Consider the following 22,657-nt stretch of genomic DNA (forward strand, 5'->3'; position numbering starts at 1 on the left):
TTGCTTCCTGCTCATTCCTTGCACTTTTCTTATTGGTTGCATGCCTTCTCCATTTTTCTAATTGGCTACATGTAAATTGCATAGAAAATACAAAATATTTGATCTTATCATTTAATCCTTCAAGATTCATCATATGTCGGCCATGAAAATGGTTTACATATGAATCAATGAAGTTACAAACTCATATGTACATTCTGTGTTACTTGGCACTTGCTAATTTCAGATGCTCGACACTAATATCAAACTGGCTTACTTGACTCTTGTTACATTTTTGTATTGCTCAGCATCATCTATGACTCGGCACTTAAATATCACTCGGAACTTGTATCATGCTGAGTACCTAAAGTCATTCGGCACTTGAACTTTTCTCAGCACCTAATCTTCACTCGGCACCTAAAGATCAGTCGGCACCTGAAGTCTTTCTTGACTTGGCACATGTTGTGGCTCGGCATACATGGTGTACTCGGATCCAATATAGAAAGTGGTTAAGTGTATTGGCACTCAAGTGTCAAAAACCATTATGAGGTTAACAAAATTGCTCGGAGGATATGCATAGTGACATAGCGCCTCAGTGACAAGTGTCCCAGTGGGTCTGTGGAGGCAATAACGATTAGCAGCCCACAGTTAATGTGACTGTTGCGGTCAGGGTTTGCAAGGTGGCATGGTCAGTTTGAATATCTAGTCAAATTTGGGGAGACCCGCAAGGTGGCATAAAGAAATGAGACCATCAATCCACATGGTGTATTTTTGTTGTGAGATTTGGCTAACTCGCTGACTCTGTTGATTCATGCACCAAAAATGATAAGAAATTAGGTTTTGCCATGCGATTTGATCTATGTAATCAATCCCAACCAACCCAGAATGAATGCAAGACAAGGAAGAACACTCCACCTTCGATCCAATCCATCTACCTAGTCAAAGTGGCTTAATGGTACCGTTTGTGTCTTCTCAAGGCATTATTTGACATAGAGAATCAGATTTCATGGTACCAAAAGGCTATATTTAGATCAAATTTTCTTCTGGATCCCCATGATTGTTCTCTGTAGGACTTCAATGTAGTGGTTGGGGAGTAACTTTAGTTCGAGAACATCTTGGTTATGCCTGAGCTATAAAGGTAACTTCTAAATTTTAAAGGGGGACCTTTCTCTATTGTCTCTGTTACTACTCTGTAGATTCTCAGTGTAAATTCCCCTATGCCTCTAAACTACATGATTTTCTGTCTTATCTCTTTCAACCATTGGTATGAGAGTGTAAGAACTCCTTGCCTCTTACTAGTGTTTTGTAGAGATTTATGATCTAAATGACTAAATCTCCTTGACCTACGAATGATAATATAAGTGAATCTATCTTTTCTTGTGTCATTCATCTTGGTCTTTTGATCTGCATGTAATTATTAGATTAAAGCAAGTCTAAATGTGCATATCCTTAGTTTCATTCTGGTTCAAAAGTGCATATATGGGCAGAGATTGGTCTAAACACTCTATTTTGGTGCATCACCTCTTTAGATTAGATTAGGTAGATTTTATTTCATGCTCTCCTTCTCCCTTTTCCTCTCCAAGAGTAGTTAGGTACATCCTGATAGTAAGAGGAAGCCAGCCTTCTTTGGAGACTCAACCTCACAGTTCAAGTCCCACAGCTTGGAGGTTGTTTCCATGTTTCACTAGGTTGTCCTCATGCATAGGCTTTGGACAAGGGTGCAAACCTTAGTGACAATAATTATCAATATGGAAGATAAGATCTTCATGTACATACTTGCTCAAAGTACCAATAACAACCTTATTGTTATGGGGTATGTGCAAGATCATGGTCAACCAAACTATGCTCTTAAGTGGCAATAAAAAATTAGAAAATCAAGGTTATGTCAACTTGACATGCAATTTTCTACTTGTTATTAACTTTATATCAAAAAGTTGAGAGAAAAGAATATCTAGCAAATTGAATCTAGTTTCTAAACTACTAGGACTTATCTCAAAAAAATAAAAATTGATTGGTCAAACATTTTAATTTTAATGCAATATTACAAAAATTTTAGAACAAAAATAAGAAGTAGACATATGTCTAACTACCTTAATAAAAATCAAATGATAATATTTTTTAAAAATATTCTAGATAAAATTAGTAGACTCATGCCTAGATGTGACACATATTTTTGGGTATATTCTAAATAAATAATAATTAATTAATTTTTGACTTTAGTATTTCTAGAATAAAAAAACTCTCATGTCTGAGCACCTTAACTAATTCAAAACTCTGTAAAATTCAATTTTGTATTATTTTTCCTTATAGTAGAAGAAACATAGAATGTGATGCATCTTTTGGATTTAAAAAATATTGTACCATTCGAAAGTTATAGTTGTTTTTCAAGTAGTGTGTTAGTTAGCACATTATACGTAACTCCATTAGAAAATAAGTAATAATTACTTACTAAACTCATAATTTGACAAACCTTACATTTATGGAAATATAAGAACATTCTTAAGAAACTCTTTTCATTTCATCAAATTTTGGTGAAAAAAAAGTCATCAGCTACATGTTTGAAGTAAAAATCATTAAAAAAAAAAAGGCCAAAACCACATTTTAAGATGTTTTTAAAGTTGACCATATAGATTTGGTATCAAAAGATATTGTAGACCTTATAAAGATATTAATTGTTTTAATTTAGTATCAAGGTGGGTGGGAAAAAAGTTGGAATAGATTTTGAAATGGTTTGAGATATTTCAAAACTACAAATTTTTTAGATTGCCACTTTTTGGCACACCATCATCCTACACATACCCTATGATTCCATTCATTTAGTTTATTAGGATCAGATGGTGCAACCACGGCTCCATCAACATAATCAATTAAACCTTTTTCCATCATTTTACTCCATGCTCTAATTTTCCATGTAGCATAATTATGTGGAGTTAAAAGTGGAAACCTAGGAGAATCCATGATGCAAAATAAAAGAACACAAGAGAAAGAGAAGTGAAAACACTCAAGACACCTCCCTCAAATCACTCAATCAAGGAACCCACCAAAATAGATGATTTTGGCACTTTATACTTAGTGCGTGTACAATTTCCACTTGTCAAAATAAACCAAAATAGACTTCTAATTTTGATGGTTACAACAGTAAATATGAAGCTATATCAAACTCAACAAGACAAAACACAAGATGTCTCAAGGATCTAATTAATTACAAGTGCAAAAATAGGCCAAAAATGACCAAATGTTGAAAGTACTATGTCTACTCAAAATTACTCCAAAATGATACTAGATTTGGAAAGTAGACAAAAAATTATGCATTTAAAAAAAAATACACCTGAATATATGTCCAAATGAGCCTAAACTAAGCCTTTGACGTTGCAAAAATTTGGATTTCTGATTTTTTTTTTTAAAATTAGAATCAGGGATTGCAAATAACCTCTGTAATTATTTTTCCTAAATTTTCATGATGCACCTCCAAAAAAAATGACTTTAGATTTCACCTCAGATGTCTAATTTTGATGAAACAAGAGTAGATTTAGGGGTTTTTTGACCTTCTAAATGTGATACCAACATCTAATTTGTACCATTAAGCTCCAATCTTGACCTACAAAAAAAATCTCTTCAATGGCTATGCAATGAAACTTCTATGGCTTTGATACCATGTAAGAATTTAGTATAGCTCTAATACCATGTAAAAAAAATTCTAAGGCAAGAATGAAATGCCAAGATCTAGAAGCTCAAGAGATAGCACAAGAGAGATAATATATGATCAAATGAGAATGGATTAATCAAATAATTGGATATTAGATAATTGGATGAATACATCATAGAAGTTCCTTGTATATAAAAGAAATCAAATTGAGTAGGACTCATGCAAAGAGATAAGCAACAACTAAGAACGTGTCCACCAAGAGTGGGTTATCCTCCATTGTGCATGAATGTATGTACAACAATGAGATGATAAGAATGTAAAGGTGTATCTCATGAAGAGATGTAGTAGACAACATGTGCTCAATTGGGGTGCAAACTACTAGTTGTCTACATGACAACTCATATGAATATGTAAACTCTAAGGTGTCTACATGACAACTAATATGAATATGCATTATCCTAAGTAAAACTTAAGTAAAGTGTAAATAGTAAATATTTATTTACATCAACAGGGTGAACCATGTTAAATACTGGTGTCTTGTGTTCTTTTTTGTGTGATCTATTATTTTCTGATATTGTTTATGTTTGCATGTAATTGTTATTTCTGTTTGAGGTTTAATCCTAACAAGCGGTATCATAGCCTAGTTCATTTTTATTTATCCTCTACAGTAAAGTCTCACAATTGAGTGGGAGTCTCATGATTGAGTGGGACTGATGTCAGATGAGCGTAAGTTGAGGTTTGACAAGTTTAATGGGTAGAACTTCTAGTTATGGAAGATGCAAATGGAAGACTATTTTTATGAAAAGGATTTATGGAAGCTGTTGGAAGGAAAAATCAAGAATCAAGGATCTATGTCAAATGGTGACTAGGATCTTTTAGACAAAAAGGCACTTGGAAGGATTTGATTATGCTTGGAACCATCGGTAGAATTTAATATTACAAAATCAAGACAACAGAAGAGTTGATGCAAACCCTAGTGAAACTATATGAAAAGCCCTTCGCTTCAAACAAAGTATTTTGCATGAAGCATTTATTTAACATAAAAATGACAAAAGGTGGATTTGTTGCAGATCATTTACATGAGTTTAATATTATTACTTATCAATTATCTTCTTTAGGTATCACTTTTGATGAAGAAATCAAGGCTCTCTTGATTTTGTGTTCTTTCCCTAAAAGTTGGAATGTCTTGGTAATGGTTGTAAGTAATTATGTTCTTGGATCTACTACCATAAAATATGATGATGTGATTGGTGTTATTTTCAATAAGGAAACTTGTAAGAAAATCTCAAACAAATCTACATCTAGAAGTGCTTTAAATGCACAAAGTCGAGGTAGAACGACTGAGAGAGGAAGTAATTTCAAAAATTGTGAGAAATCAAGACGAAAGTCAAAGGGGAGGAGGTCTCAATTGAGAGGACCGAATGACTATTGGTACTGTGGAAAACTAGGGCATAAAAAGAAAGATTGTTGAACTCAACAAAAATGAAGGAGATAAACTAGATAGAGACAAGGAGGCAAATGTAGTAAGTAACAAATTTGAAAAGGATGCTTTGCTTCTATCTTTAGAAAATGTTGATGATTCAAGGGTATTAGATTCTAGTGCTTCATTTCACGCTACACCTCATAGAGGTTATTTCATTGATTATGTCCAAGGGGATTTTGGCCTTGTTTATTTGAGGGATAATGAACCTGGTCAAATGGTTGGAAAGGGAAAGTTAAGATTAATTTGTAGAATGGGAATCATTAGCTATTAGATAAGGTAAGATATGTTTCAAGGCTAAGTAGGAATTTAATTTCAGCAGGGAAAATCAGTGATGAGAGTCTGTGGTTACTTTTAACGATAAACATTGTAAGGTTTCAAAAGGTTCCCTTGTAGTAGCAAAAGGTGTGAAAGTAGGCACCTTATATCTTTGTATAGGTCATATTATTCCTTCTACTTTAATTGTTTAAAAAAAAAAAAAGTGTTTAGGAACAGTTGTTATAGTTGAGCAAGGAGAACAAATAGATGCTATAGATTTTGATACATCTTGTGGCACAAAAAAACTTGGGCACATAAGTGAGAGAGGTATGAAAGTACTTCATTCAAAGAAAGATTTACCATATCCGAAATGTGTTAATATGGATTTCTATGAAAGTTGCACATGTATGGAAAAAAAAAGAGAGTGGGTTTTGTGAGGATTGGGAATGAAAATAAAGGAAGAAATTAGAGCTTGTGCATACAAATGTATGGGGACTGGCTTAGGTATCTTCCCTCAGTGGCTCGCATTATTATGTTACCTTTATTGATGATGCAACTAGAAAAGTATGGGTTTATTTCCTTATATAGAAATTTGATGTATTTCAAACTTACAAGAAATGAAAATGCTTGGTTGAAAATGAGACTAAAAGGAAATTAAAATGTCTCAAATTTGATAATGGTGGTGAGTATTGTAGTCATGAATTTGAAGATTATTGTTCTACTAATAGTATTTGTAGATAGAAAATTGTTCCAAGGACTTCACAAGAAAATGGAGTGGTTGAATGCATGAACATGACTATAATGGAGCATGCAAGGAGCATGAGGTTGCATGTTGGGTTTCCCTTACACATGTGGGTAGAGGATATCAATACGATTGTATATTTGATCAATAGATGTCCCTCTACTCCTTTGGGTTGTGGTATTCCAAAGGAAGCATGGACTAGTAAGAAGGTGAGTTATTCTTTTTTCAAAACGTTTGGTTGTGAAGCATTTTCTCATATGGATTCTAAAAATAGAACGAAGATGGAAGCTAGTTCAAATAAATGTGTATTTTTTGGATATGGCATTAATGAATTTGACTATAGGCTTTGGGATTTTGAAAATCGTAAAGTTGTAAGAAGTAGGGATGTCATATTCTATGAGAAAGTGTTGTAAAAAGGTTTGTTGCAGCAACATGAGAAGAGAGAAGATGATTATATAGTGTTGGATGATACTCCAAAACATGATGTTACAATAATTCCTCATGATGTGCAACAAAAACAACAATAAATACCACCCACACCAGTGAATATTAGACAGTCAACAAGGCTAATTAAAACTTCAAAAATATTTTCTCCCTCTTTGTATTCTATTTTTTTAACAGATGATGGTGAACCTAAATGTTACGATGTAGCTATGTAGGTGGATACTAAGATTCAGTGGGAGTCTACAATGCAAGATGAAATGAACTCTTTGCTGAAAAATAAGACATGGGATTTATGCAAGTTGCCTATAGGTAAAAGAGCTTTATAGAATAAGTGGGTTTATAGGTTGAAAGAAGAGGATGGAGGTAAGAAAAGATTTAAAATCAGTTTAGTTGTTAAAGGATTTACACAAAAAAGGCATTGTGATGAGATATTCTATCATGTTGTTAAAATGACTTCTATGAACACACTATTTTAAGTATTGTGACTACTAAAGATTTACATTTGGAACAGCTTTATGTTAAAACAACCTTCCTTCATGGTGACTTGAATGAAGAGATATATATGGCTCAGCCATAGGGATTTGAGGTCAAAGGTAAGGAGAAATTAGTTTGCAAATTGAAGAAAAGTTTATATGGCTTGAAACAAGCACCTCAACAATGGTATCTAAAATTTGATAGTTTTATTTATGAGCATGGATATAGCAAGTCTCATTCAAATCATTGTGTTTATTTAAAGAGGGTGGATGATGACAGCTACATTATTTTATATTTATATGTTGATGATATTCTTGTAGCTAGGTCTAACATGGATCACATTAAGGGGCTGAAACACTAGTTAGCACATGCATTTTCTATGAAGGATTTGGCGACAGCAAAATAAATCCTTGGCCTGAATATTTGTAGAGATAGGAAGAATAGGAAATTGGTGCTATCTTAAGTTGATTATATTGAGAAGGTGTTGTAACATTTCTCTATGGAGAATGCTAGCTATCAACACACTTTTACTTGGTCATTTGAAGTTGACTAAGGAGATATGTCTAAAGACACAACAAGAGGAGGATAAGATGTCCAAGGTATGCTATGCTTTAGCTATAGGAAGCTTGATGTACGCTATCGTGCGTACTAGGATAGATATTAAACATGTAGTGGGAGTTGTTAGAAAGTATATGAGTCATCTAGGAATTGAGCATTGCAATGCAGTCAAATGAATTCTCAAATATTTGAGAGGAACATCCAGTAAGTGTTTACACTTTGGGGGCTCTACAACTAATTTATAGGGCTATGTTGACTTATATTTGGTAGGGGATATTGATACCAGGTAGAGTAGGTTATGTATTTATTGTTGATGGGGAAACAGTGAGCTAGGTTTCTAGGTTACATAAGGTTAATGCTTTATCCACTGCAGTGGAAGAATATGTTATTGCTACATAGGGATAATTATTTGTTTACAGATAGCCAGAGTGCCATTCATCTTGTATAGAATTTAGCTCTACATTCAAAGAAAAAAAACATTCAGCTGTGGTTCTATTTCATTTGGTTAATTTTGGTTTATGGATAGTTAAAGCTAGATAAGATACATATAGATGACAATCCAGCGATATTTTTACAAGGGTAGTGACAAGGCAAAATTTGAATTCCTCTTTAGTTTCAATTGGTCTTCTAGACTGAACATGAATAAAAGAATAGTAGAGTCCAGGGTGATTTGATCTAGTAGGAGCTCCATGTGGTAGCATATTGTTGAAGGATTAGTCTCCAAGTGGGAGATTATTGTCTAGTGTGGAGTCTAATCAGTCCCCAAGTTGGAGATTGTTAGTTTGTGGTGACTAATTAGCGAAGTACTGTACACAATTTTTGGACCATGGCTAACATTGTGGTCGATGTATGGCTAACATATGTCCGACATGTTGTAACCCTAAAGTGTCATAAAATTACTTGTATACAAGGTCTTAGGATTAGTCATTTTGACAAGGAGTGATGCGAAAATTGGTTCTTACAACAATATTGAGCTATAAGGGATTACGGATTGTAATCAGTTTATAATCACTGGATCATAATAATATTGGACTTGTTGTTTGGCGAACATAGCCCAAGGTTTGGGTAAACCACGTTAAATCTTGATTTCTTATGTTCTTTTCTATGTGATCTATTATTTTTTCATATTGTTTATATTTGCATGTAATTGTTATTTCTATCTAAGATTTAATCCTAAAAATACATTCTTATATAACATCAAGCCTTAATTAAATGAATCTTGGTTATTCATTATATTTTGGTTGATCCTCTTGATAAAAATTACTTATTATATTACTAAGCCACACAACCATGGAGCATAGTGCTATTAGACTCAAAAGGTTGAATGTTAAAGATAACATTTTTTAGGGGTTAACTAAAAATATTGTTGATTTTCTTGTTGGAAGCAACAACTCAAAGATTGGTAATGAAGATCATGGTGTTGAAGCAAAATTGATGTGTGGCCTTGTCACCCAACTTAATAACAAATACAAATGAGTAGCTCATAGTGTACTTTCCATTTTTGTGAATTTTGATGCAAATTGAAATGTATTAAAGCATGGTAATAATGTGTAATTGTATAATTATATTTTAAAATTTTATGAACATTGAATGAGCATAAAAAGGTACTATGAAATAAAATAACCATCACATCAAATCCAATACATCATATTAATTATATAATATAACCAAAGAATACTCATTCCATTATGGAGTGGTTTTAGAAAAAACTAGTACCACAGGTTGCTCATTTGTATTTTATTTTTAATGTCCTTACAGAACTTCTCATTCAAAATCAAAGATTTAATAATTTTTGTTCTACTACTCACCTTACATTCACCGGGCATACTTATTCTTATTTATTGATAGGTGGGAAAGAGCAAATTACAAGTTCAAACCAATTGAGTGGCAATAGATTGAGAGGAAACATCATAATTGAGTAAGTTTTCTGAGTTAGTGATTCCTCTTGGTGTCATTATTAGATAAACATATGTAGAGTTCCAATATAGGAGATTAATTACATTATTCTTGTCAAAATTTGAGTGACATTAATGATAATTAATGATTTATCTTATATGTTTTATATGAGTGTGATTGAAATTTGATTGCGAATAGGAAAGAACATTGGAAGAGAAGCATTGTCTCATCAAAGAACTAATGAAAAATGATGTAAAATGGCAAAAGAAAACTCAATTTGTTAGCATTGTGTATGAGTATCTAGACCTTGTAAGTAAAATAGGCTATAAAGGATTATCACAAAAGTTGGATTGAACTATCTTGGTATCATTGAATATTAGTTGATTTTGTTCTTCAGATTAAAACTCTTCCACCAGTTCCAAAGAAAATCAAGTTTTTTGATGAGGAAGATTAGGCACAAGAAGGGCAAGAAACAGGTACAAATGCAATTTGACCATATTCCAAAACCTATTTTATGCTTATTTTTTAAATAAAATGCTTCCTAAAAAAGGGGGCTAACCCAGAAGAACAAAATGTTGTAGAACAACTACATGTCAAAAGAGACTAAATTTAGCCTATCCTCTTTTTTAATTCAAAAACCTCCCACATTAAAGTATCCCCGGATCTAGAAAAAAAGCTACAAACATTATTTATAAAAATATCTACAATAACCATAATATTGAAGAGTCCAAAGAAACGCCATAAAGAATGACAATAACGGCCAAGTGCTAAAGTAATTAGCATAACAAAAACTAAAACTTAAATACAAGAACTTATTCTCTTTATTCTTCTCTTTTCCCTCTAGTTTTTTAAGCAATAGTTGGAGCCATGCATCCATTAGGAACCTATAAAGAGAGCTCATGGTATCCACTCTCTTTATTGAGGTGAGACATTCCTTCTCCACATGCAGAAGGTGGAGGGTAGAAGCAACCAAATGCATCACTCTAATCACAAACCTGGTACCCTCATTAAATCTCTACTCCATGATCTCCTACCTTTCCTCCATTTTTTTAGGTCCTTTTTAATGATGCCCAACCCTTCAAGATTGTCCTAAAATATAAGAAATGGCTATGGAGGGTCCTTGCTATGAGTCTATTCACCTTTTCTAGTTAGTGGCAAGGGGGAGGTGAGAGTTTCACCTAGATAACCCCCTAGATTTTCAAGCGTTTTGTTCTTTTGGGTATTAAAGACCTCAGAGGGGAGGGGCCTCAAATAACTACTATCTTCACCCTTTCCCTCACTAACATTATCCTCCTCCTTATAAATAAAATATTTCCTTCAAGAGCTCTTGCTTTTCTAATTTTTTCTAAAGATGTTTGTGTTTACAGATTCCTATGGAGTGAGGGCTAGGGGGCTTTTAATTTTGGCCCAAGGTCCAAATTCACACATTTTTCTTATTTCTTAGGGATCTCCTCTTACTTCCCTCCAATTCCAATTTTGAGTCCACAATTTGGATATTTTTCTCCATTTTGATTTTCTTTAAAAAATGGTAAGAGGTGGGTTTCAAAGTTTTTATTTCCATAGTGGATGTTATCTCCATAGAGATTTGATGGGTGGAGGTTGATGTTGGAAATATTCAAGACTAGCTAGGTTACTAAGAGGGGAGGGGTGAATTTGTAACCTCAAAAACTTTTAACAATGTTATCACTTAATAACATAATCTAATTATCATCAATAGATCTAATCTACTACATGCATGAGAAACTAAAAGCACAAAACACTTTGAACACAATATTCGGTGACCAAGAAACCTTCCAAATAGAAAGTAAAATTGAGGTGGGGATGATACCCACAAAACTTCAATACTACAGTATAAAGTTGGTGTGTTAAAGCTTACAATGATCACTTCTAATGGTCTACCCTATTAGGAGCAATTAGGACTACTAGGTCCACTTTGTTAGAGGTTTTACAAACATACAATGAAGTATGCACTCGATAAAGAGATTTAACAAATGACTATTAAGTCTACCCTATTAAAGGATTTGAAGCTGATTCACCTATTAGGATGAAATAGTAGATCTAACTTAAAACCAAATTGTTGATTAAGATCCTTGAAGTACTAATAACCTATATGTGATAGGTGTAACTTCACTACTCCTAATCTGACCTTGCAATACACTTTGCTCTACTATTGATTCACATTCGCATGCTTATCATCACATTCACATTCTCTTACATCAAAACTATTACACTTGGGTATGATACAATACATTACATATATACCAACCCAATTCACATAATTACAAGGTTGGCCAATACACAAGTTAACACCAATATTACTGAGTTGGCCCAAATGTAGAAACTCGAGTTCTAAAAATTGACTCGATGAATTTCTAATACACAACATCCACTGTCATTACTCAGCATCATCATGCACTTGGTAGAAGTAGAGGCTTAGTCCATACTAATCACTTCAACATAATTTTGAACTTGATAAACACTGGTGACTCGGTAGATACAGTGTCACTCGGTAGAAATTGAATTCCATGTTTATCATGCTTACACTCAATAAACACTAATTATCTCATCACTCTATTAACACTAACTTTGCTTCACAAGAATTGATGACCCGATAGACACTACAAAGCTTGGTAACCACTGAACTACTCGGTAAGAACTGTTGGACTTCATACTACCTGAATTCACTTGGTAACCACTAGAATGCTTGGTAGGAACTATGAAACTTGGTAACCACTAAATTACATGGCAAAAATAGGAGACTGATTGAAGAGCTTAGTAATCATATAGAATCTAAATAAGTTTTTTCACTAATAAAAAACTTGACTTATTGCCAACAATCTCCCCCTTTGGCATTAGTGACAAAAACACTTATCAGGCAAAACTTCTATACAGTGAAGTGTGATACTGACTTGGTATGGCATGCTAATTTTTTTGAGATTTTTCAAAGTTTGTCTTTGTAACTCTATTGTATATACATTTTGCATATATCTCCCCCATACAATATACATATTTCTATCATACTAAGTGTATCTCTTGGTATGGTATCTTTCTCTTGTGATATATACAAATATCTTTCCTCCTTTTGAGAATAATGCCAAAGATTTATATACAATGTACTTATATAGAGACACCAAAATGTGAGAGAAATTTAGAATGTATCTTAAGAATAAGAGTTAAGGTCTTGTCCCAATTTTCTTGTAAAATTTTGTTGGTCTAAAGAGAAACTTGTACTTTTACAGAGAGTTCAATCATATGATCTACAATTGAAAAATTATTGTCATGGATTAATGTTTTGGAATAAGTGATGTACTTCTGCATTGTATCCATGATGGGAAGGATCATATTCTAGATATCTAAGAGTGTAGACCAGATCCTTGCTTCCTCTCTCAATAATTCTACCTACATATCTGATAAGAATTTGATCTTCATATGGTGTGCAAATCTTGAACTGGGGTCAAGTTGCAACTTCTATGCACTAGACTTTAGATCTTAATCAATCTTATTCAATTTGCTCTTTATTTATTTAGTATGCTCAGTAACATCACATAACTTTGCAAAAAGAGATGACACATTAGTGTAGGAGGTTTCTAGATTTGCCAAAATTGAAGAAATTTCTACCTATTGAATAGCTATTTACTGAGCGATGTGCTCAAGCACTTTGTTATCAAACTTCTTCTCTACTTTCTCCATCAGCTTATCTTGGCTATTGGAATCTTCATTGAATTTTCTAATTTCCTCTTCTAATTGCAACAAAATGTGTTGAGAGGAATCAACATCAACACCTATAGCTTCTATCAAGATATTTTTAGCACTTTCTATAATCCTAAATTCTTTGTCTCTCTCTTCTTTTAATTGGCTTTTCTTGGCATTCTTTTCAAGAAGCTGACTGACTAATCTCCTCTAATCTACAGTAGCATTGTCAAAATCCAATTTGCAAATTTCAATATCCTTATCCAAACCTATATCTTCCTCTATTTCCTTTCCACTAATCAAAAGTCCTAGTTGAATCGTTGGTTCAACTTCTAAGATTAATGTTGTAGATTTTGGAGTAGAAACAATAGTGAAAATAGTAGGGTTAGCAATAAAAACTTGTATAGTACCTACTAATGGAATACTTACCAGAGTACTAAAAGAATCCAAAACTAATGTATTTTCCAAACTTCCCAAAATTGAAGTATTTATAGGTAAAGTACTGACATAAGTATTTACAATTGAAGCACTTGTTGAAGCATGTATGACTGAAGTAGCCATAATTGAAGAATCCAAAACTGTACTTACTACTAGAGAACTCAAAATTGTGGAACACTCTGTATCCATTGTAAAGAATGACTCAGTAGCTAAAGGATTCTATAGCTTGGTGGATGAAGTGGTAGACACTTCTATCTACGTTGTGCTGAGCTGAGAGACAGCAGGGAGTGATTGGACATCTAATGTATCAATGGTTGTCACAATCAAAGCTATTGAAGTTGTCTCCATGCTTGATGATGTTGTAGATTTTGCTAGAGAGTGAGGAATGGAGGCTATGATAGTTGTAGCTATATTAACTGGATCACTCTCTTCTTCTTCTTGCATGGCTTCCTCTTCATCTTCTTCCTCCTTTTCTTCTTCATCATCCTTCATCAATTCTTAATATTATTTAGTATGAATGGTGACAAAAGGAGTATTGTCTTCATCATTTTCTTCATCCTTGTCACTATCATCATCATCATCTTTGATCTCAATAGGATTCTCACTAGGTTTGTGAAGATGGAACACATTTTTTCATAATTTTGTAGCCTCATTAAAAATAAGATAAGTTTTGAACTTCAAAGTCATTTTTCTTTCATTGTCTTTTAATGCTTTATTCAACTCTACATCTATTAAGTTGGGCACCAACTATTTTAGAGTTTGAATAAAAATGTCTTTGATAGTCTGTATGGTGTTCTCCCATCTAACCTTGATCTTTTCCAACAAAATTATTGGGACTTGTGATGCAAAATGATTAGGAGAGAATTTTCATCTGCCTAACTTGTCCATGATCAAATCTTCAACTTCTTTCTATTCTACTAGAGTCTTGGTCTCATATTTGAGTGCCTTGAAGTTGTTTATTCCAACACCTTCTCTTAATTTCTTCAGTCTTTCATAAAATGTGGGAGGAGGTTAGTTGAAGATAACATCACTGTCCTCTTTTCCTTCTTTCTTCTTGGATCTCCTTGTGAATATTGTAGTAGATGGCTTTGGTGGCTTGGTGATGATCACCTTGCCTTTCTTCCTTGCAGGATCTTCTTCCTTTCCTATTTCCTCTTCATTCTTAGATTCTTCCACATCTTCTCCTTTTCCCTTGGTAATCATAAGAAGGGTGCTTGCTATTTTCAACTTTGATATCCTCCTCTTTCCTTTCATCACTATCTATGGAAGCTTAGTCTCAAGTTCAATTCTACCCTTAGCTTCATCATTGGTTCCAAAGAGAGGTGCCCGTGGATCTATAGGCTCATTTACCAAGGCTTCAATAATTTCCTTTGCCTCATCAATATTAACCTCATATGGAAGAGGTTTTACCCACACAATTTTGGGCCTTACTACCTGGATGTATACATTTTCATTATCAACCATAAAACAAACATCATCCTTATAATCTTCAACCAAATTCTTTGGTATCTAGAACCTGTTATTCATCTTCTCCTTGAAAGTTTCAAAATAATTCTCCATGATACTAACAAAATTTCCACCCATTTCGGCTATAAAATCATTGATCTAATATAAGACTATTGTGTCTTTTCTCCATACAATTGTGCCTTTAGAGGGGAAAAAATTTTGAACATAGAAAGACAAGCATGTCAACAGTGAACCAAAATTGCATGGGTTATTCTATGAGGTCCTAATGCTTTCCATATTTTTGTTCAGCTATTTCAACATCAAGTATGCTATTTCATATGACAAATTCTTCTTAACAACCTTATAAGCTAAGTCAACTGCTTCACATGACACACTATTGAGTCGACTTGAGCTTTAAATCTTATCTGCTATCACATGAATGCCAAATTTGAGTTCTTGTCTGATACACTACTAATGTTCATTCCTCTACCATCCCAATCAGTTAGGTTTTCTTTTGTAGCTCATCTCAACTTAGGGTTTTAGTGACTTTAGCATTGGTAAGCATAGGGAGACCAGTAATGCGATGAATCATTTTCTTTGTAATTAAAACTGTTTTCTCTAACCACAATTGACCATTATGAACTTGGCTTAAGATATACCTAATCCATTTGATTTGAAAGATTTGTGGCAGGAGAGGAATATGGGTTAAGCCTTTTTCTTCCAAGTGTTTGTGCTCGGTTTAAGAATTCCATTCAAACAAATTTTACTTAGGGCATTATCCATTTCAAGGGTTCCTATCTCCTGAACTACACATTTAAAATGAGTTCAAATGTCATTTATGAGAAGTACCTTAGGTGGTATCTACAAATGAGCTCCATTCGGGTCTAGGGTTTCTACGATCGTTGGCAACAATTTGAAATTAAGAGCTTTCCACTCAACACCTTGCACCAACTTGCACCAAAATTTTAGATCCTTTCTTTGCCTTCCTACTGCTAGATGCCATGATGACTCAATAAACTAAGAAAATTCTTCAAATGACTTTTGCTACCAATTCTGCTCAAGATCGCTTGTATGCTTTTCAAATTGCTCTGTTCTCAATATATTGAATTCAAGGTGGAAATGAAGTCAATTTCTTTCTTTTTGAAAAAAAAATTCCCATTAATGCTCGGTATGATGAGAGCTATAATGGCATAGTACATGACTACCTATCATCCACTATCTATATATATTGCTCAAAAAACACTTGTAACTCGACAACCAAATAGAACCTTGTTACTCTCAACTTCACTTGGTATGAACCAACCTTACTCGGTGATTACTGATGTTGAACTTTTGTGATCCTCTTGTATCTGGAATACTAATTTGGATATTTTCTTCCTTTTCAATTGGAACCATTTAAGATGTGACCTTGAAAACATAGTTTTGGTCCTTCCTTAAGAACTTAATTGGAAATGATGGAGTCACCCACTTCTTGAGCGACATGACTATCATCACTTGAACTAGATTGCTTGGTAGATTTGGGAATCCATTGCTGTCTCATCTGCTTCCTGATGCTATCATCTTTTTCTTTCTTTTCATCTTTAATTCTACCTGTATTCATGCAATTCTTAGCTATATGCCCAAGTTCAGTACATGTGTAACATCTTATGGTAGTATCCTTTCTTCTCATGTGATGTCTAACATAATTTATGCCAATGTGTTCATATTCTCCACAACAATGACATCTACACCAAGTATTGTAGTCCCAACCAAATATTTCCTTTACAAATTGTTTAGCTGGATTGATTGGTTTAGATCTGCATTCAGATGCCTTGTGACCTTGTTTCTTGCATTTGTGACACTTGCCTTCAAACTTAGGTTTCTCTTTGCATTCATTGACTTTATGACCATGTTGACTGCAATTGTAGCATTTTCCATTGAATTTTTCCTTTCCATTACTCAAACATGTATTTAATGTATGACCTAGATCTTGCCACAATAATTGCAAGTGGGTCTTTGATTCCTTTGAGCACCTTTTTCGGAGGATTCACCTTCTTCTTTGTATCCAAGTCTTTCTTTACCCTTTTTCCTATGAAGATTTTTCTCATTTTGTTGATTCAATTGATCCATATTTGCTTGGGATTTCATTATTCATTTATTGAGTTGCTTCTCAGAATTTAGATCAACTTTCATTCTTTCATTAATTTTCTTTTCAATGTTTAAGTCATTTCTTAACCTTTCATTTTCAAATCTCATACTCATGATTTCTTCATTTGCATTGGAGAGCTGATTGATAAGACTTTCTTGTTGAAGGGATTGATTTTTAATTTCATTGTTTCTTACCTCCAAGTCTTCTTTTGCCTTATTTCCCTATTCTAAAATTTCAGACAATCTTATGAACTAAATTTCTTTCTCTCTTTTCAATTTTCTTACTTCTTCTTGCAAGGAGCCATTCTTTTCTAAAAGTTCTTTGATTGCATCATTTTCTTCATTTGAACTATTTAAGGAGAAAAAATCTTCAATCTTCTCTTCAACATACTGGTGGTCATTCATCTAATTTGTAGGTTCCTTTCTTCTTTTTAGGAATTGAGAAAGATGCTCTTTTGTTTTCTTGAGATGAGCTATGGCCATCTCCAAATCTAGCTTTTCATTGTCAATAGCTTTGTCAAGTCTAAATATCTCCATTGTCCTTGATCTTTGCTCAAGCTATCAAATTTTTTTACTAAGAACCACAAAGCTTTGATACCAATTGTTGGAAATATTTAGGACTAGCTATGTTACTGGGAGGGGAGGGGTGAATCAGTAACCTCAAAAACATTTAACAATTTTAGCACTTAATAAAATAATCCAATTATCATCAATAGATCTAATCTACTACATGCATGAGAAATTGAAAGCATAAAACACTTTGAACACAATATTTGGTGAACCAGAAACCTTCCACATAGAAAGCAAAACTAGGGTGGGGATGATACCCATAAAACTTCAATACTAAAATATAAATTTGGCCTGTTAAGGCTTACAATGATCACTTATAATGATCTACCCTATTAGGATCAATTAGGACTGCTAGGTCCACCTTGTTAGAGGTTTTACAAACATACAATGAAGCATGCACTTGGTAAAGAGATTTAAGAAAAGATTTTTAAGTCTACCCTGTTAATTGATTTGAAGCTGATTCACCTGTTAGGATGAAACAGTAGATCTGACTTACAACTAAATTGCTGATTAAGATCCTTGAAATATTGATCACCTCTATGTGATAGATGTAACTTGACTGCTCTTGATATGACCTTGCAATACACTTTGCTCTACTGTTGATTCACATTTGCATGCTTATCATCATATTCACATTCTCTTATGGCAAAACTATTGCACTTGGATATGATACAATACATTACATATATACCAACCCAATTCACATAATTACAAGGTTGGCCCATACACAAGTTAACACCAATATTATTGAGTTGGCCCAAATGTAGAAACATAGGTTATAAAAACTAACTTGGTGAATTTTTGATACACAGTGTCCACTGTCATTACTCGACATCATCATGCACTCGATAGAAGTAGAGGCTTAGTCCATACTAATTGCTTTAATGTAGTTTTGAATGTGGTAAACACTGGTGACTCAGTAGATACAATGTCACTTAGTAGAAATTGAATTCCACATTTACCATGCTTGCACTAGGAAAACACTAATTATCTCATCACTTGATTAACACTAACTTCACTTCACTTGATAGACACTATGAAGCTTGGTAACCACTGAACTACTCGGTAAGAACTAATGGACTTCACACTGCCTGAAATCACTTGGTAACCACTAGAATGCTCGATAGGAACTGTGAAACTTGGTAACCACTGAATTACATGGTTGACACTAGAGACTGATCAAAGAGCTTGATAATCATACAAAATCTAAATAATTATTGTCACTAATAAAAAACTTGACTTAATGCCAACAGTCGCAATGGCTGGATTAGGAAGGACCACCTACACATTGATAAGTTGGATATGACAGAGGTTCATATGGAAATCATATAAATATTAGACATCAAGTCCTAGTACAAGATATTTTTAGGTCGGCCTTTTTAAATCTTCTCCTTAACCTTAAGAATGTTATCCTCCATGGAATGCAAAGAAAAAATGGGAAGAAGATGAGGTCATGATTATAAAAATGGTTTAAAATGGAGAAATGGTAGCAATATAAAATATGAAATCTACCCTCTAAGGTGAGATATCTCATGATAGTATATCATATCTCTTTCAAGGGATCTGGTAGCTCCATTCTAACAAAACTATCATGATCACACATTGGACTTTCATTAGGAAAAAATAATTGGTTAAGGCTAACTTCATCTTGAGTGCAAGTTTGCTTCCATCATTTACAACCTACCAAGGATAAACCACTCAACTTGGTGATGACCTCTTCATTGATCTCAAATGAGATCTAATTCACAATCACCTATCTATTATTCGAAGAGTTAGCAAATTGCATGGAGACCATTTCATCATAACCATGAATACACTGCATGATTGACACCAAACCACCCTCTTTCAAGTAACTCTAGGAAACCTCTTTGTAGTTTTCAATGGAACTTAGCTCGATATGAGTATGGTTACCACCCATTTCCCTGCTCTTACCCAAGTCCTCAATGAAATCCTTAAAGATATCCAACATAATCCTAGCTAGGATCCAGTTAAGACTAAGAAAACCAAATTGAGCACCCAAAAAGTTCGACTAAAGCCCAAATAAAATAACCCCACACCTTTCATTATCAATGCACTCATACTGCCATATTTTAAATTGCCCATCTTTTCATCTTTGGTACAACCCCACCAAATCTTGGGAAAGTCTACATATCAATTTAGGCATTAAATGTTCTAATTTTCATCACCAATTTTTTAACCAATCAATGTTTGTTACGACTGTATCAGTGCTATGTTTCAAAAGAGTGGTAAGTTTTAACTCTAGTTAGGGTTAAGTGGAGGAAGGTTTAGATACATCTATTAAAATATTTTTGAACTTCTTTAGTGGTGGCAAGCTCAAAAGATGGAGTATATAAAAGTACTCATTCCAAAATACCTAGCTTCCAAACTCTTACAGAGTAATATTAAACCATGCATAAATCAATCAAACAAAATGCACAGACATGTCTGATTTAATTGAATAATATCGACAAACATAATAAACCTCAATCCAAACTCAGTCTTGAAAGTACTACAGCAAGTTCCCTTCTTTTGGTATGCTCTTCAAAACCTCACAGATCTAGAATTAGTTACAATTTTATTTTTTTAGACACTCTCTACCTCTATCCATTAGGCATAGTGGGTAGCTATTTTAAAGACTCCATTAATTTTCTATAATTATTTTCAGCTATGGTAAACCAAGAGTTTATCTTTTACCTTTTTTCCTAACTCTGAGTAGTTACCATTTAATTTCTCATCCATAGATAATTGTTTTTGCAATGCCCATTCTTATACCTACATTTTCATAATTTAACTAATGATATCACTAACCATATTAACTGTACCAATGCTCATAATTAGATTAATAAATGCATAAATTTGAATGCACAGTTTAAATAAATGCATAAATTTGAATGTACAACTAGTAATTTCTTTAAATTAAGAATTAAGAAATCTACAGTGCAATTTTAGTAAACTATAAGATTGTTTATCTAAATTAAAAAGATTTGTTATCAATATTAAAAATGTTAATGCATTTTTAATATAATTTATTCCGTTCATGAATGTTCATAAATGATTTAATAAATAAATAATTAAATTTGAATGCATGGTTCATGTGAATGGACATAATGTAGGTGAAATTACTCAAAATTGTGATGCTCCCAAAACAAAACTCTATAACACCAAATTGTATAAACCAATCAGATTTCATAAAAAAACAATTCTAAAAAAAAAATCAAATCAATTCAGTAGTTTGCACAAATGAATACAATAGTAGTGCCAAGTAATGAATTTAAAGAATGAAAAAAACTGAAAAAATGTAATCTTTATTTTGTTCTACCATTCCCCTTTTCTTCAATATTTAGTTTTGTCAAGAATGCATCTCTTAGTTACGCCGAGAGGCGTTCTATACAATGGCAGCACAAATGCCCAGCACGAGAATATGCCAAGATTCCTTGTCAATAAAAAAGAATTGGGAGCAGTTACAAACTTCCAAATTAAATATTAAAAAAGAATTCCCGAAATAATAGCTGGCCAAAATAATAGGAAGCCAAATGGAGGCCGAAATAATAGGCTCGAAAAAGTAGGGCCCGAAAAAGTAGGACCCGAAAAAATAGGGGCGAAATAATTTCAATATGATTTTTTTTTTTTGTTAAATATAATTTTGCATGCACATTCATGCTTATTTTTTGCGGGGAGTGGGGGAATTTGAAACAAATTCGTGGAATGTGAAGAGACGTCTGTTGGGGGATATGAGGAGCCTCTCAGAAGTTATAAAACCAAGGCTCCTCATTTCATTTTCATTTTATGTTTTTGCAGGAAGGAAGAGGTGGAGGTTATTGGAGGATTAGATTGGAGTTTTTGAATAGGAGTAAATTGAAGTTTTGGAGTAACATTTTTGCAGGTGAGATTTCTATTTTTTATTTACATTTTCATTTAGATTTAGATGTAGATGTAAATTGAAATTCAAAATTAGTTATAATATTCTACTTTGATTTAGATTTCAATTTTAATTAATTTCAATTTGGTTGGCTCTCCTCCACAACAAACAGTGTATTGTGTATTTAATGGGTGCATTGGAATGCAGATTATCAGCCTAATGGCCAATCTCCAGTTTCCTCCATAAGGAAACCAATCTCTGGAAAGATCCCTCTTCCGAACCGAAAGGATGTGGCAGATTTCTCTCCTCCCCGGCCTCTGAAAATAGAGGAAATTCCCAATATAGTTGCTGATTTTCGAAATGCTGCCAGGAATGCAATAGATGCAGGTATGTTTTTTTATTCTGATCTATCTTGGTTTAAAGAAGAGAATGTTCCTTTTGTTGACATAATCAGTCCTTTTACGAACAGGGTTTGACGGTGTTGAGATCCATGGGGCGCATGGGTACCTTGTGGACCAGTTCATGAAGGACAGTGTGAATGATCAAACAGATGGCTATGGCGAAACATTGAAGAATCGTTGCAGATTTGCACTTGAAGTTGTGGAAGCAGTGGTGGAGGAAATCGGAGCAGAGCATGTGGGAATTCGGCTTTCTCCATTTTCGGATCATGCAGAAGCATATGACTCAAATCCAGAGGCACTGGGACTTCACATGGCGGAGGCTCTGAATAAATATAAGATATTGTACGCTCATTTCTTTGAGCCCAGGATTGATAATTTGCAGACGACAATAGCGAGTGAAAAGAGCCTGATTCCCATAAGAACAACATTCAAGGGAACATTTTTGGCTACAGGGGGTTATGATCGGGATGATGGTAATGAAGCTATTTCCAGTGGAAGGGCAGATTTGATTGCTTATGGCCGACTATTCTTGGTAACTAATATTTCTATTGTATATTCTCGTGCCCAGCACGGGAAGTTTTAATCTATACAATTTATTTTGTGCATTTAGTGCACAAAATAAAGAATGCATATGCAATCAATTTTTTTATCA

The 22,657-nt window shown here is 33.6% G+C and overlaps 1 pseudogene; it reads left to right on the forward strand.

Annotated features, from left to right (window-relative positions):
• Positions 1–19,003: 19,003 nt before the first annotated feature.
• On the forward strand, positions 19,004–22,588 carry LOC149553179 (putative 12-oxophytodienoate reductase 11 pseudogene; annotated as a pseudogene).
• The last annotated feature ends 69 nt before the right edge of the window (positions 22,589–22,657 follow it).

The sequence above is a fragment of the Cupressus sempervirens genome, chromosome 6 (assembly GCF_028749045.1).
Source record: "Cupressus sempervirens isolate cs-2001-9-10 chromosome 6, ASM2874904v1, whole genome shotgun sequence".
NCBI classification, from domain to species: Eukaryota; Viridiplantae; Streptophyta; class Pinopsida; order Cupressales; family Cupressaceae; genus Cupressus; species Cupressus sempervirens.